The sequence below is a fragment of the Peromyscus maniculatus genome, chromosome 3 (genome assembly GCF_049852395.1).
Source record: "Peromyscus maniculatus bairdii isolate BWxNUB_F1_BW_parent chromosome 3, HU_Pman_BW_mat_3.1, whole genome shotgun sequence".
Classification (NCBI taxonomy): Eukaryota; Metazoa; Chordata; class Mammalia; order Rodentia; family Cricetidae; genus Peromyscus; species Peromyscus maniculatus.
Genome location: NC_134854.1, coordinates 11,172,586 through 11,186,951, shown reverse-complemented (window position 1 = coordinate 11,186,951; position 14,366 = coordinate 11,172,586). Strand labels below are relative to the sequence as shown.

The following is a 14,366-nucleotide window of genomic DNA, read 5'->3' as shown; positions in this document are numbered from 1 at the left end:
CACTGGTCCACTGAATGTCTCACTGGCCCACTGAGCATCTCACTGGCCCACTGAGAATCTCACTGACCCACTGAGCATCACACTGGTCCACTGAATGTCTCACTGGCCCACTGAGCATCTCACTGGCCCACTGAGAATCTCACTGACCCACTGAGCATCAAACTGTCCCACTGAGTGTCTCACTGGCTCATGTACTGCTTTTTATATATCAACTATACCTCACAGAAGTAGTTTAAGAATCATTGGTAAAAATAAATGTTAACTTATGCATCATTTGAAACTTTGGCAAACAGAAAAATAAGGATAAAATTTTAGATACAAAAAACTATATAGCACTGCTTTAAATGTCTAAAAGAAAAGATGATAAAATGGCTACAATGAGATGAAGAGTTAAGTGCTAGAGAGAAAACCAAGTAATATTATGTAAAGTTCCTTTTCACAAAATGCATAAAATTGTAAGACCATGGCTGCTAAGAAGAAAGAGTCAGGATATTATCCTTTTCAAACAGAAATATATATGAACTATCTGATACTCTCCATTATTGTTTTATTTAAATCACATTCAATTAAATGGTAGATAGCAACTAGAGCTTTGTATTTTAATTAAGTATTATTAAGTTCCCATATAATGAAATTGGCAGATGCTCACTGTTTGGGAGAGAGTGATTAGGAATTAAAGCAACCAAGAAAAGCAACGAGGAATCAAACATAATATGAGATATAAAAGCATCATATGACATCTATTATTAATCCATTGTTTTTTCTAATACTGCACTTATAAACCTGAATACTGACATTAAAGCTAAACTAATAAAAATGAGTAGAGTAATTTCTTTTCATAGGGAATGCAGTTTGGGGATAATTTTTAATGAAAGAAGCTTTTTTAAAATTCTAAAAATGAAATAATGCCACCTGTACAAAGTTATTCCAATTTTCTGGTTTTTAAGAATCCTTGGGGTGCTGTTTTTAAAATACTGTATCTGTGCTTTTTGTTCTTTTCCCTTAGATGAGAGGGCCTGTTCCCAAAGGCAGATATAGCTGCACAGAGCACCATTTCCATGTTTAACAATATGGGTTAGACTCAAATGACTGTAGAAATCTGCCGAAGTTGATTGTTTTGAGAACGGAATGACACAGTTTATCGTTTGGTGTTATCAGAAGATCCTTGATACTAAAATGCTAAGGAGTTTTAATTTGTTCGCTCAGTCTCAAAAAGCATATTCTGATGGTGCAATTTCTGAAACCCCGTGTCCTGGACAGAGCAGGAATGAGCATGGCCATACTCCTATTTTCCTAAGACAGAGGAATAATATCATTAGCACTGCCCTCCTGTACTATAGTAGGGTCGCTTAAGTTCAGTTTCACCCATTGTGCCAAAGTGTTGGAGAGCTGAAAGCTGTTCTCAGTACTTAAGGACAGACCCACCTCTCCCTTGGACTGACCTCAGATGTGGATGGAGACAAAACTCTAGCAAAGTATGCCCCTCCAGGGGCAATCTGCTCTGACCCACACCATTTGAAGGCAGTGAGGATGACTTTGGGCTCTTCATTACCTACACTTAGAGAATATCCTTCAGCAGGATTAGTGATGAAAGGCTTAAAATGTAAATTCCCAGGACATTCTATAAAAATGAGTTTCAGTCAAAATGCTATTAACAAGCTGGTAGTCATTTTCTGCTGCCTTAAGCTCACAAGCAACCAGGGAAATTAACATGGGTGGAGGGGCTCCACTGAAGGACCCCTCGGGGAGCTGAGGAACAATGGGGATATCGGAGTGCAAGGTAATGCATGGAACACAATCATAAAAATAACGACAACCATAAAACCACAGCTAACATACAGCATTGAATTTGTGCCAGGCATCGTGTTAAATATGTGATATAAATACAATCTTCCCAACAGTCCTTTTAGATAGTAACTATCCCATTGTACAGGTGAGAATGTCAGGCATATGAGAAAGGATTAGTGTGTCGAAGCTCATAGCATGGTTAACATTTCAGCAGAACATAGAAACTAAGGGCCTTTATGGTTAAGAAATAATATTTAATTCAAGCAACCTTAAATTTTTTTTTCTGTGGGTATACATGAAAGTATTAGTTGGTGCTGTTCATCAATACTAGTACTATTTACCAAAATGTAAGGTTTCTAAGATAATCAGTGATGATAGTGTACACTATTGAGACTACATCATACAAAGTGCTGTTTTAGTTTCACATTTATCTGGTGTTATATATGACTGTCAATAAATTTTAAAGAAACTTGCTTTGTTATCTTATTTTTATATATGAAAGACAACAAAATGAAGGGAAGTTAAGTTTCCTACCAAAGGTCAAAAGGGAAACAGAAGATTCAAGATTCAAATGCGTTGGTTTGGTGCTGGAACCATGGCACCCAGCCACTCTGTATCTGTGGATTTTATACACTGGACCCAAATGCAAAGAAGAAAAGAAGCAAATTCTGAATTGTATAAAGCAGTAGTAATTGTTAACATTTTTATGCATGGATTATTTCTCTTTAATCACCAAAGCAAATAATGACAACTATACATGGCAATAATTTAATTTTGCCATGTTATTTATTTAAAACATTAAATTCTGTCAAAATGGCAGACTTTGTGGCTTGAAGTTTTTCATCATCTATATTGGCACACAACACATTGTATAATTTAAGACATTGCTTCAGTAAAAATGATATTTTGTGCATTTAAAACTCACTTGGAGTAAGCCTCAATACTTGCCTACTGATCTCTTCATAAAGTGACCTAATTACTAAATAATCCAGTCACATTTTCCTCCTCAGAGCAAGCCTTGGTCAGACCACTGCAAATTGTTATTTCAACAACTGAATTCATAGGATGGTAGGAAATGACTGTTGTCCATCACACACACCTTGTTTCTTCACTTTCATTATGATCCTTAAGAATAAGATCCCTTGTTAGCTAGCTTCTCTGGAGCTGTGGGTTGTAGTCTGATTATCCTTTGCTTTACATCTAATATCCACTTATGAGTGAGTACATACCATGTTTGAATTAGATTAGAATACTAGCAATAGTGGAGATGGAGCCTGAACTGGCTTACCCAGTAATCAGAATGGTGAATACCCTGTCATCACAGAGCTTTCATCCAGTAATTGATGGAAGCAGATGCAGAGATCCACAGCCAAGCACCAGGCCAAGCTCCAGGAGTCCAACTGAAGAGAGGGAAGAGGGAGTCTATGAGAGAGGGGCATCAAGATCATGATGAGGAAACCTACAGAGACAATCAAACCAAGCTGGTGGGAACTCATAAACTTTGAACCAACAACTGTGGAGCCTCCATGGTACTGGATTGGGCCTTCTGCATAAGCGAGACAAGTGTATAGCTTGGTCTACTTGAGGGGCTCCCTGGCAGTGGCATCAGGATCAGTCCCTGGGGCATGAGCTGGCTTTTTGGAGCCCATTGCCTATGGCAGGACACCTTGCATAGCCTTGATGCAGGGGGAGGGGCTTGGACCTGCCTGTATTGAATGTATCAGGCTCTGCTGATTCCCCATGGGAGGTCTTGCCTTTTCGGAGGAGGGAATGGGAGGTGGGTTGGAGGGGGAAAAGCTGGGGGGGGAGGGAGGAGGGAGGAGAGGAGAATATGTGGTTGGTATGAAGAATGAAGAAAAAATTTGTTAATAAAGAAAAAAGAAGAAAAGAAAAAAATACTTAAAAAAAGAACAAGATCCCTGCCTCTTGCATCAATATCCTTCACAAACCATTCTTTATAAATCAATATCCTTCATAAACCATTCTTTATAAGTCTAATCCACATAGAGATCCATATTTTTTAAATTTATTTTTGTTCTCACTGGTTTGTGATTGATAGTTAAACTACACATCACAGGCAAAATATTTGTTTTACATTACATGGCTGTACTTCTCAAATTTCACTACATAGAAAGTTCTTATTCAGTTGGTGCTGGACGGTTTTCAAGCAGCCGTGCTTTAAAAGTCTGCAGAGAACTTTCCTGTAGAGTGAAGCTGAGGCATTCCAGGATCAGAGCTGAGAAACATCCGGGCTTTAGAGCTGATTCCCGAACTATAGACAGGTGACATTCACTTGTCTGTTGGCTATGCCATGCAAATATGCATTCATTTCAGGTTATCAGTGTCCAACTTGATGTAACTCAGTTCTGTTTCTTGAGATCCAGATTAGAGGAGCTGAAATATAGAACAAGGACGATGTTCCATGTGTCTACAAAGTTCTTTGCAGATTACTGAGCCCAGTATTCTGACATTTTCTTAGTAATTGTTTGCTCCAAATGCCTACTGTCGTTGAGTTTCTGTCTACTGTATGGGCATCTTCACTCTCTCTCATATGGTTTTAGTTTGTTGTTTTTGGATTCACATGTATCTTCATCATTACTTAGAGAAGGCAGGAATTCACAGAAAATGGAAAAGTATGAAGGAAGAATCACATCTTAATGAGGAAAATAAGAAAAATGTTAATTTTACTTTTAATTATTTTTAAAAGTTTAAAATAAAAAGAACTATTTTACTGTAGCTCTCTCTATTCCTCTTTTCCCATTATGTCCCAACAATTTTGCAATATATCAGTACATTTAGGCAGAGTGATTCAGTCACACCTGGAAAGTGGTGCTCTTTACGCCATTAAACACTAACATATATATTTAATAAAATATTCTAAGCAATGGCCCTTCTCCTGTTCTTGCCATCTCTTCACTTCTTGTCTGTGCATAAACATAAAAAGAATAGTATATTTTTGGTTGTGAGCCTAGCCTTTAATGGCTGAGCCATCTCTCCAGCCCATGAGCCATCTCTCCAGCCATGCCATCCAGAATGAGGAAGACCCAGAAACTCCGGGGCCACGTGAGCCACGGCCACGGCCGCATCGGTAAATACCGCAAGCACCCAGGAGGCCGCGGTAATGCTGGAGGCATGCATCACCACAGGATCAACTTCGACAAATATCATCCAGGTTACTTTGGGAAAGTTGGTATGAGACATTACCACTTAAAGAGTAACCAGAGCTTCTGTCCGACTGTCAACCTGGATAAATTGTGGACACTGGTCAGTGAGCAGACACGCGTCAATGCTGCAAAGAACAAGACTGGAGCTGCTCCCATCATTGATGTTGTGCGATCGGGCTACTACAAAGTCCTGGGGAAGGGGAAGCTCCCTAAGCAGCCTGTCATCGTGAAAGCCAAAATTTTCAGCAGAAGAGCTGAAGAGAAGATAAAGGGTGTTGGAGGTGCCTGTGTCCTGGTGGCTTGAAGCCACCCAGGCAGGTTAATTAAGTGCTAACATTTTCAAAAAAAAAAAAAAAAAAAAGAATAGTATAAAATGTTTCCCCAAATATCAGAATTTTCATGATTCTCCACTTCTCACTTGTAAGAAGGCAGAAGAAGTTATTTTTCAACTTTGGAATAAATAAGAGATTTAAAATATTTTTATTAACACATTTAGTTCTTCATTAGACAGATTATATGCTTCTTTGAAATAAATATTAAAGTTTAGAAATGCTTTATGTATCTCCAAGTAGACTGTTAGCAATTGTGACCTTTAACCTTAGTCATTTGTAGCTTTCTGTCACATGGCCACAAATGACCAATGTTGGCTTGTCTGTTGTCACTGAATGACATCTGGAACAGATATTTGTTGCTTAGGAAAGTGAATAAGTTGTAATCTACCACTTACTTTATTTTTACCAAAAAAAAATTAATTTGTTTTGAATTTGTGTTTCCATCTCTCTGTGTGCATGTTCACAGGTATGTGTGTGTCTGTGGAGTACAGAAGAGGGTGTTGGACCCTCTGGAACTGAAGTTAGAGGCAGTTGTGACTTGATATGCTTGGGTTCTATGGAACAAACTTTGAACTTCTGAACTCAACAAGTACTCCTTACTACTAAGCCATCTCTCTGGCCCAATCTAAGACAACCTTTATTATATTTATTTGTTGTATATGTGTGCTTATACATGTGTGTGCACATGTGTGTGTGTGTGTGTGTGTGTGTGTGTGTGTGAGAGAGAGAGAGAGAGAGGGGGGGGGATAGAAAGCAACCTATGGGGATGGTTTCTCACTCTCCTCTGTATGTGTCCTGGAGACTGAACACTAGGGTTCAGGCTTGTCAACAAGTGTCTTTGTCATGTGAGCCATCTTGGAGGCTTATCCCATCATGTCATAATTACTGTACAGAGCAACTGTATACCTCAATTCTGACTTCATGTTGCAATTCCTACACTTTTCATTAGTAAGTCATTTGGGGGCATAGATAACCTGGAAATGACACATTTTGAACCTCTCAATGCTAAATTCAAGTCCAAGACACTGTCATTTATTCTTCTTATTAGATAGACTCAATTTATGAATTCATTTACCTTGACTCTGGAAAAAATAGTACCCTAGTAATGAACTTGACATTTTTTAAATGCTCTACTCCCTCTCAAATCGATGACTTCTTTTTTATTATTATTGTTACACACATATATAAAAGTATGTGTTTGCATACCTATGTAATTAAAACCTGATGAGTTTGTTTAGTAAGTGTCTCATGTACATATAATTTGAGGCTAACTATTTTGTACTGGATAACCAATTTGGAGCTCATCCCTTGGAAAGGCTAATTCTTTCTCTTTCATTAGTCATTAGTTGTCCTTAGCTTTCTGTCTAGGAGTGGGAACCCCTTGAGATCTCCCTCTTCTAAGTTAGCATGTCTATTGACATTATCATTATTCAGGTTTTGCTTAGGCAGCCACATTGGTGAGGTGTCATTTCCAGGAGACCATCTCACAACAGACTTCTGGTCTTACTGCTCTTATAATCTTTCTACCTTCTCTTCCACAATGTTCCCTGAACCTTAGATGCAGTAGTTATGGATGTATCCATTAGAGCTGGGCTCCACAAAATTTATAGATGGCTGCATTATGACCTATTGAAGTTTTCTGTAATAGTCTCATTTTGCTGTACAGAGAAGCTTCCTTGAGGAGAAGTGAGACGTATTCTTATCTGTGGGTATAGGAGTAAGTTTGAGAATGCAGTTGGGAATTCTACTGGTCCAGTAAGGTTGGAGTAGACTCTCATCAAAGATCCATGGCCCCACTAGCTCCAGGTAGTTTTCTAGGTTTCTAGTACCAGGCATGATTTCTTTCTTAATGAATGGGCCTTAGGTCCAATTAGAAAGCTCTTGGTTACCACTGAGATATTAGTTCTACTACTGCACCTTTAGAAATATCTTGTCACAATGGACATTGTTATAGTTCATTGGCTTCACAGTTAGTTAAGACTATTATTTCCATCCCTTGGCAACTTACATAGCACTTTCTGATACCTTGGCATATTCCTTTGCTTATTTTGTACTTGATTTGTCCTAGAATGATAATAATAAATATTACATACCAATGTTTATGTTTTATTGTTTGACATTTCTAATGACTTTTAACTTTTTAATAGAAAAATCTTAAATATTATAAATCTGCCTAGAATCAATGACTTATTTTATCAATGTAAATCATTTTATCTTTTTATAGTATTAAATTTTGGGTTTTTTTGAATATTGTGATAACTTTTTTCATTTTATTTCTTCATATTTTCTTTCTGGTAATTACCCTTTATTACTGTTTTTTAAAACAATGATGGGTACAGCTAACTACCTTCAGTTGGAGTTTTCCTTCTAGTACCTTCTGGAGAGCTGGGTTTGTGGATAGATATTGATTAAATTTGACTTTGTCAGGAACTATCTTGTTTTCTCCATCTACAGTGATTGAAAGTTTTGCTGGGTACAGTAGTCTGGGCTGGCATCCATGGTCTCTTTGAGTCTGCCAGAAGTCTGTTCAGGTTCTTCTGGCTTTTGGAGTTTCCATTGAGAACTCAGGGGTAATTCTGATAAGTCTGCCTTTGTATGTTACTGGGCCTTTTCCTTTGAAACTTTTAATATTCTTGCTTTATTCTGTATGCTTAGTGTTTTGATTATTATGTGGGGAAGGGACATTTTTTTTTCTGGTCCCATTTATTTGGTGGTCTGTAAGCTTCTTTTACCTTTATAGGTATGTCCTTTAGATTGGAAAATTTTTCTTTCTATGATTTTGCTGAATATATTTTCTGGGCCTTTGAACAGGAATTCTTCTCCTTCTTCTATTCCTATTACTCTTAGTTTGGTCTTTTCACAGTGTCCCAGATTTCCTGGATGTTTAGTGTTAAGAATTTTTTAGATTTAACATTTTCTTTGACTGATGACTCTATTTTCTCTACCATATCTTCAACACCTGAGATTCTCTCTTCCATCTCTTGTATTTTGTTGATGATGCTTGCAGCTGTAGTTCCTGTTTGCTTACCCACGTTTTTCATTTCCAGAATTTCCTCAGTTTGTGCTTTTTTAAAATAATTTTTATTTTCATTTTCGGGTCTTGAATAGTTTTTAATTTGTTTTTGTCAATTGCTTGTTTTTTCTTGGTTTTCTTGACATTCTTTAAGAGATTTATTGTTTTCCTCCAATTTTTTGCTTTTCTTTTTTTTTCTATTTTCTAGGTGCTTTTTTTTTTTAACATTTCCTCTTCAAAGACCTCTATCCCCTTCATAAATTTATTTTTAAGGTCATTTTCTTGTGCTTAAACTGCATTGGAATGTTCTGGCTATCTTAAAAATGCTGGATTCTGGTGGTGACATATTTCTTTTTTTGTTATTGATTGTGTTCTTACACTGGTATTTAGGCATCTGGATTTGAAGTCATTGTAGTTCTAGGTATTGATTCCTGTGTTTGTCTTTGTTGAATGGGCATTTTGTTCCTTGGTTTCTGTGTCTGTTCTGTTCTTCTGGCCTAAGTGGCCAAGGGTTCTGGTGATTGATGGGTCTTCATATCCAGTAAGGTTTTGGGGGGCCTTGGGTCCCTTGATCTGGCCTGGCCTTCAGTAAATCCTGAATCTTCTTCTGGGGTACCTAGGACCAGCCTGGCCTCAGGTACAGCTGCTGGAGCTGTTCTTATGAATAGTGCGGACTGTACGTAGGCCTATGGCATCTGTTCCTCCAACTGGTGTGGACTGGGTCTGGGCCTATGGAGTCTGCTGGACTTCTGGGGAAGGACTGCTTGTCGACTGGGGAGGGCAGTTGTGGCTGATTTGGTCTGTACCTCAGTGGCAGAAGTGCCCTAGGGTTGGGGGCAGGGTCTAGTAACTGCAGAGCCAGGGACAAGCTGGGATGGTATTGGCCTGGTGAAGGGTCATGGGTGGGAGGGAGGAGTTGGGGGGAACCCAGGGAGGGGTACAGTTCTGCTGGTAGGTAGAGGACTCACCCATTCTGACTCCCATGTGCATGAAAATACTTTTCTAGGTGTTGGCCCAGTCCTATTTTATTAAATATAAAATAATCATTATAATAAAATGTATTATAGCTTTCAAATTTGAATTATTTTTAAAAAACTTGAATAATGGTATATTTTTCATATTTGATAATAATGTATTTTATGTAAGTATTCATTCACAATCTTCTATATAATGATGAGCAGTCTTGGACTTTTCTCACCATCTAATATGTTAGCTATTGGAGCGAATGTATTTGTGATAAATGTGTGTGTGTGTGTGTGTGTGTGTGTGTGTGTGTGTGCCAATTTTAAATTTAGAATTTATAAAAGCATAACTTCCTTAAATTAATAGAGTTTTAACTAATGAAGGGCTAATTTTGAGGTTTAAAGGGATACTTTGTTTTTGCACAGTATTTTTCAAGTTTTAAAGTCCATATTTGCCTGCTTAGCACATTAGTCCTGATTATCACTGAGATTTCCACACACATTAGCAGTCCCATTCCTCAGAGAAAGAGACTGACCCTTGAAGCAGGTGTATGCTTTGACCATGTCTACGTATTTTCAAGTAGCAGACATGAAGCTGTAACTGTCACTTTTTCTCTATAAGTGAGCCTTATAGAGATTCTTATATAAGATTCTAATCTGTGAATTCTACTCTTTCTGTCAGTTAACACCATCTAAATACTGCAAACTCAAAGGTTTGGGCAGAAGAGGAAGAGTTTCTCACTAGCTCAGAAGTCTCGCACCAATTGTTTGCTGAATTTGGATACTACTCAGTGCTTGTTTTCTGTGTAATCATGTGACCTCTCTTTGGTAGGTAGGATGGAAAGAGACAGACTCCTCTCTTCCCTCTTCTGTAAGACTAATGCCACTGGGTTGTGGCCTCACCGTCATTTGACCTGAATGCCTTACCAAAGTCCTTCCTCCAAACACAGGCAATAAGATTAGGATTTCCCTGTAAATTTCTGGAGAGTACATCCAATCTGTAGCACATACTGTCAGAATCTTGTGAAAATCCTTCCAAAGGAGTGATCGTTTGCCAGCAAAATGGAATAATTCTAAACTGAGTCTAGTTAATTCATATATCCTTCAAAACAAGGCAATAGATGTACTGGGAAGATAGAAAATCTCTCTTGGGAATAGGATACTAAGCAAAGATAAACTATTTTATTAATAATGTCACAAGTTGTATGTCAGTTGATTAAAGAAGAGTTAAAAGGAAAATGTATCTTTGCTTCAAAAATTTACTGCTAATACTTTTAGATTTAGTTTATTTGAAGGATCCATTGTGAAGATTATATAGAATGTAGTTTTAAAACTTCAAGTTCCAGAGAGATGACTCAGTGGATAAAATGCTTGCCATAGAAATGTAAAGATCTGAGTTTGGATTTTCAGTACCCATATAGAAAGCAGGATCTGGCAGTGAGCATCTTTAATTGAAGCTCAGGCAAATGGAGAAAAGAAGATCCTTAGGGCTTGCTGGCTAGCTAGACTAGTCACAACAGGAAGCTCTGGGTTCAGTGTGACACTGTCTCAAAGAATAAATTGGATTGGGATTGAAGAAAGCATCCTTATGTTAACTTCTGGCATCCAAAAGTGCATGCATGGACATGTGCCTCTGAGAGACAGGGAGTGGGAGAAGAGGGGAGAGAGAGAGAGAGAGAGAGAGAGAGAGAGAGAGAGAGAGAGAGAGAGAGAGAGAGAGAGAGAGAGAGTTATATAACATTAAATAATATAACACTGTTGGGGGTAGAGTTACAAACAAGGACTATGATCACTGTAATCTGATGGGATATATCACACTTTTTATTTTCATTGTTCTAATTATGTTTCACATTATCAAAGTTAATGTTGCAAAAAATCATTTTGAAAATCATAAAAAGCATTCACACTCATGTATCAGCCATTTGAAACTTTTAAAGAAAATAAAACCACAGTGTTTTACTAATGCCCAAGGTACAGTTTAAAAAGTTTTATTGTAAAATTCAAATTTTTCCTCAATACTGTTGTCATGTAATTATGAAGTGAGAAATATATGGTGATGTTCCAATTACGTAGCTATTCTTTTCTTTGTCTGTAGTTCATAGTATATAATTACTTACTTGAATAATTTTACAGTGCTGCAAAGACAAATATCCTATAACAAACAACCCTTGACTACTTCCAGTGTGTAATCATATATGTTAATGGGGCTTTCTGCTTGGTTGGTGACACGTTTTCATCTTGACTTCTAATACCTGGTCAGTAGTTTCCCATCAATTAGACAGGGAAAAGCTTAAATTCAAGGGGATATGAGTGATGCCGTTATCCCTCTGAAACCCTCTGAAAGTTCTTCCTGCCTGAATTATAAAGTCTTTCAAAACTGAAAAGGCTAGCTTTTATTCTTTGTGATTGATATGATGAACCAAAAACATACCACGGTCATCAATCTTCCATACCTTTTCTAAGCTTGTTAGTTGGAAAAGGAAAGAGAATTTTCTCCCCACGTTTCCCATGAGTAAGATCTGAGTGTCGTTGTGAAACCCTCCTATGAAGCACGATGACTGATAGTTATCTTTGCTACTAGAAAGTAGCCCATAATAATCAGCAGCACCGCCCACAGTTGACTGTGCCCTTGGTGAACTTGTGCAACACCACACTTCTTAGTTTGTAGGGATGTCATTATTTCTTGAATGACTGAGTAATTAACTGGATGAATAGATGGATAATGTATGTAAGGAATGAATATAAACAATTAGGCAGTCAGGTCAGTCTCGACTCTGAACTGATGCCAAACTCCTCTGATACCCATCCCCTTTCACCTCTCACCTCGCTCCCAGGCTCACATACAGTGAACAGAAAACTCAGTGAGGGCAAAGTTTTAGTCCTACTTCAAAACAGAATTTGATTTATTTTTGATATTGCAGAAAGCAGTTTGGCAATTTTTATTAAAAACAAGAACTCAATAACCATACAACCCTTTACTCTTAAGAAATTAATATTTACATTCAGGAAAAACATGCACAAAGCATTCATAGATATATTTATAGCAGCCAAGAACTAGAAAATGTCTAAACTTCTTTCAGTGAGTAAAAAGTTAAACAAAACCTTGGTGTCCAGTCCCCTCTTCCCAGATTGAGCCAAGCATCCCTGCATAAGTCCCAGGTTTCAAACTGCTAACTCATGCAACAAGCCCAGGACCTGGTACCACTGCCTAGATGCCTCCCAAACAGATCAAGCCAATCAACTGTCTTACCTATTCAGAGGGCCTGATCCAGTTGGGGGACCCTCAGCCTTTGGTTCATAGTTCATGTGTTTCCATTCATTTGGTTATTTGTCCTTGTGCTTTATCCAACCTTGGCTGAGTCTATCAGGTCGATCCCAGTCCTCAGGGGAGACCTTGATCTGGAGGAGGTGGGAATGGGGGGTGTGCTGGGGGGAAGAGGAGGGAGGCAGGAAGGGAGAGAACAAGGGAATCTGTGGCTATTATGTAGAATTGAATAGTATTGTAAAATAAATTTTAAAAAATTAAAAAAATTTTAAAAAAACCTTGGTGTCGATGTTATGGTGTGATGGTTTCAATGTGTTATGTTCCCATCAAAAGTCAAAGTGGCGTTTGATACCAGAGTATATCTTGAGTGGTGGGATACCCTTAAAGGGACAGTGCCTAGTAGGAGGGAAACATGTTGTTTAGCTACTCCTGTCAGAAGGGATTAATGCCGACCAGTCTTACAAGAATGGGTTAATTGTGAGGGAACTATGAGAATGAGTTATCAGAAAGTCAATTAGGTTTTCTGGCTTCACACTTTGCTCTGCTGTTGACCTGTGACCTGTCTTTAGTCTGTACTCCTACAATGTGATGCCATTTGCCACAATGGGTTGTACCCAGGGGGCCCTTACCAGTTGGGGGTGTATCAAACAAAATAAACTAACACACACATAAAATAAAGGAATGTGTTATCAATATATCTAGAGAATTATACCTAGTGTTGAAGGCTAGTCTTAAAACCAGCATTTTGTATAACTCTGTTTATATATGTAGTCTGGCCGTTCTGGAGAGAGGAGAGAGAGAGAGAGAGAGAGAGAGAGAGAGAGAGAGAGAGAGAGAGAGAGAGAGAGAGAGAGAGAGAGAGAGAATGTGTGACGTGTGTGGGTACAGGCAGCAGCCAGAAGAGGGCAGTAGATCTCATGGAACTGGAGTTACAGGAAGCTGCACTGATACGGTGCTGGAAATTGAAGTAGAGTCCTTTGGAAGCACAGCACATGCTCTTTAACAGCTGAGGCATCCTTCTGGCCCCAGTGGAAATTCTTACACAAGAGAAGGCAATTAAACATGAGCAAAAATTTTAAAGCATGCATATGAAGATTCTATGGCTAAAGTGGGTTTCATAGAGACGCTATTAGAAATTATTTAAAAATGAAAGTTATGGAGAAAGGATAGTATTTCAACCTAGGTGAATAATGGGAAAGCAATTAGGGTAGCTAAGTAAATGGAATTTTACTTATTTATTTATTTATTTCTCTATCTACTTATTTATTTATTTAATATCAGAGTGTTTTGCCTACCTGTATGTTCACTATGTACCTGTTTGGTGCCTGCAAAGTCCAGAAGAGGACATCCAATCTTCTGGCTGGAATTACAGATCATTGAGAGCTAACATGTGGGTGCTAGAAACCAAACCAAGGTCCTATGTAAGAGTAGCAAGTGCTCTTAAGTACTGAGCCATGTTTCCAGAGCCCTAAACACATTATTGTAAGTGCTTTTTGGTTCACTGCTGAAAAATCTCCTTGAATTCAAGCTCCTGCAGTATCCCTTGATAGGACAAGTGTTTTCACATTGTTTTTCTTATATATGAAATAAAAAATAATATGAAAAATATAATTTAGGGACTATGGATATAACTTAGTCATAAAACATATACTTAGCATACATAAGGAAGACCCTGGGCTTAATCTTGAATACTGCATATTTCTTTTTTTCTACTTTTCTTTTATTGAAAATAGATTTTTTTATACACAATATTCTGATTTTAGCTTCCCCACCCCCAATTCCTCCAAAACTTCCCCTCCCTTCCTCCCTTCTGAATCCATTCCCTTTCTGTTTCTCCTTAGA

The 14,366-nt window shown here is 38.0% G+C and overlaps 1 pseudogene; it reads left to right on the top strand.

Annotated features, from left to right (window-relative positions):
- The first annotated feature begins 4,806 nt into the window (after nucleotides 1-4,806).
- Nucleotides 4,807-5,316, top strand: LOC102918594 (large ribosomal subunit protein uL15 pseudogene; annotated as a pseudogene).
- The last annotated feature ends 9,050 nt before the right edge of the window (nucleotides 5,317-14,366 follow it).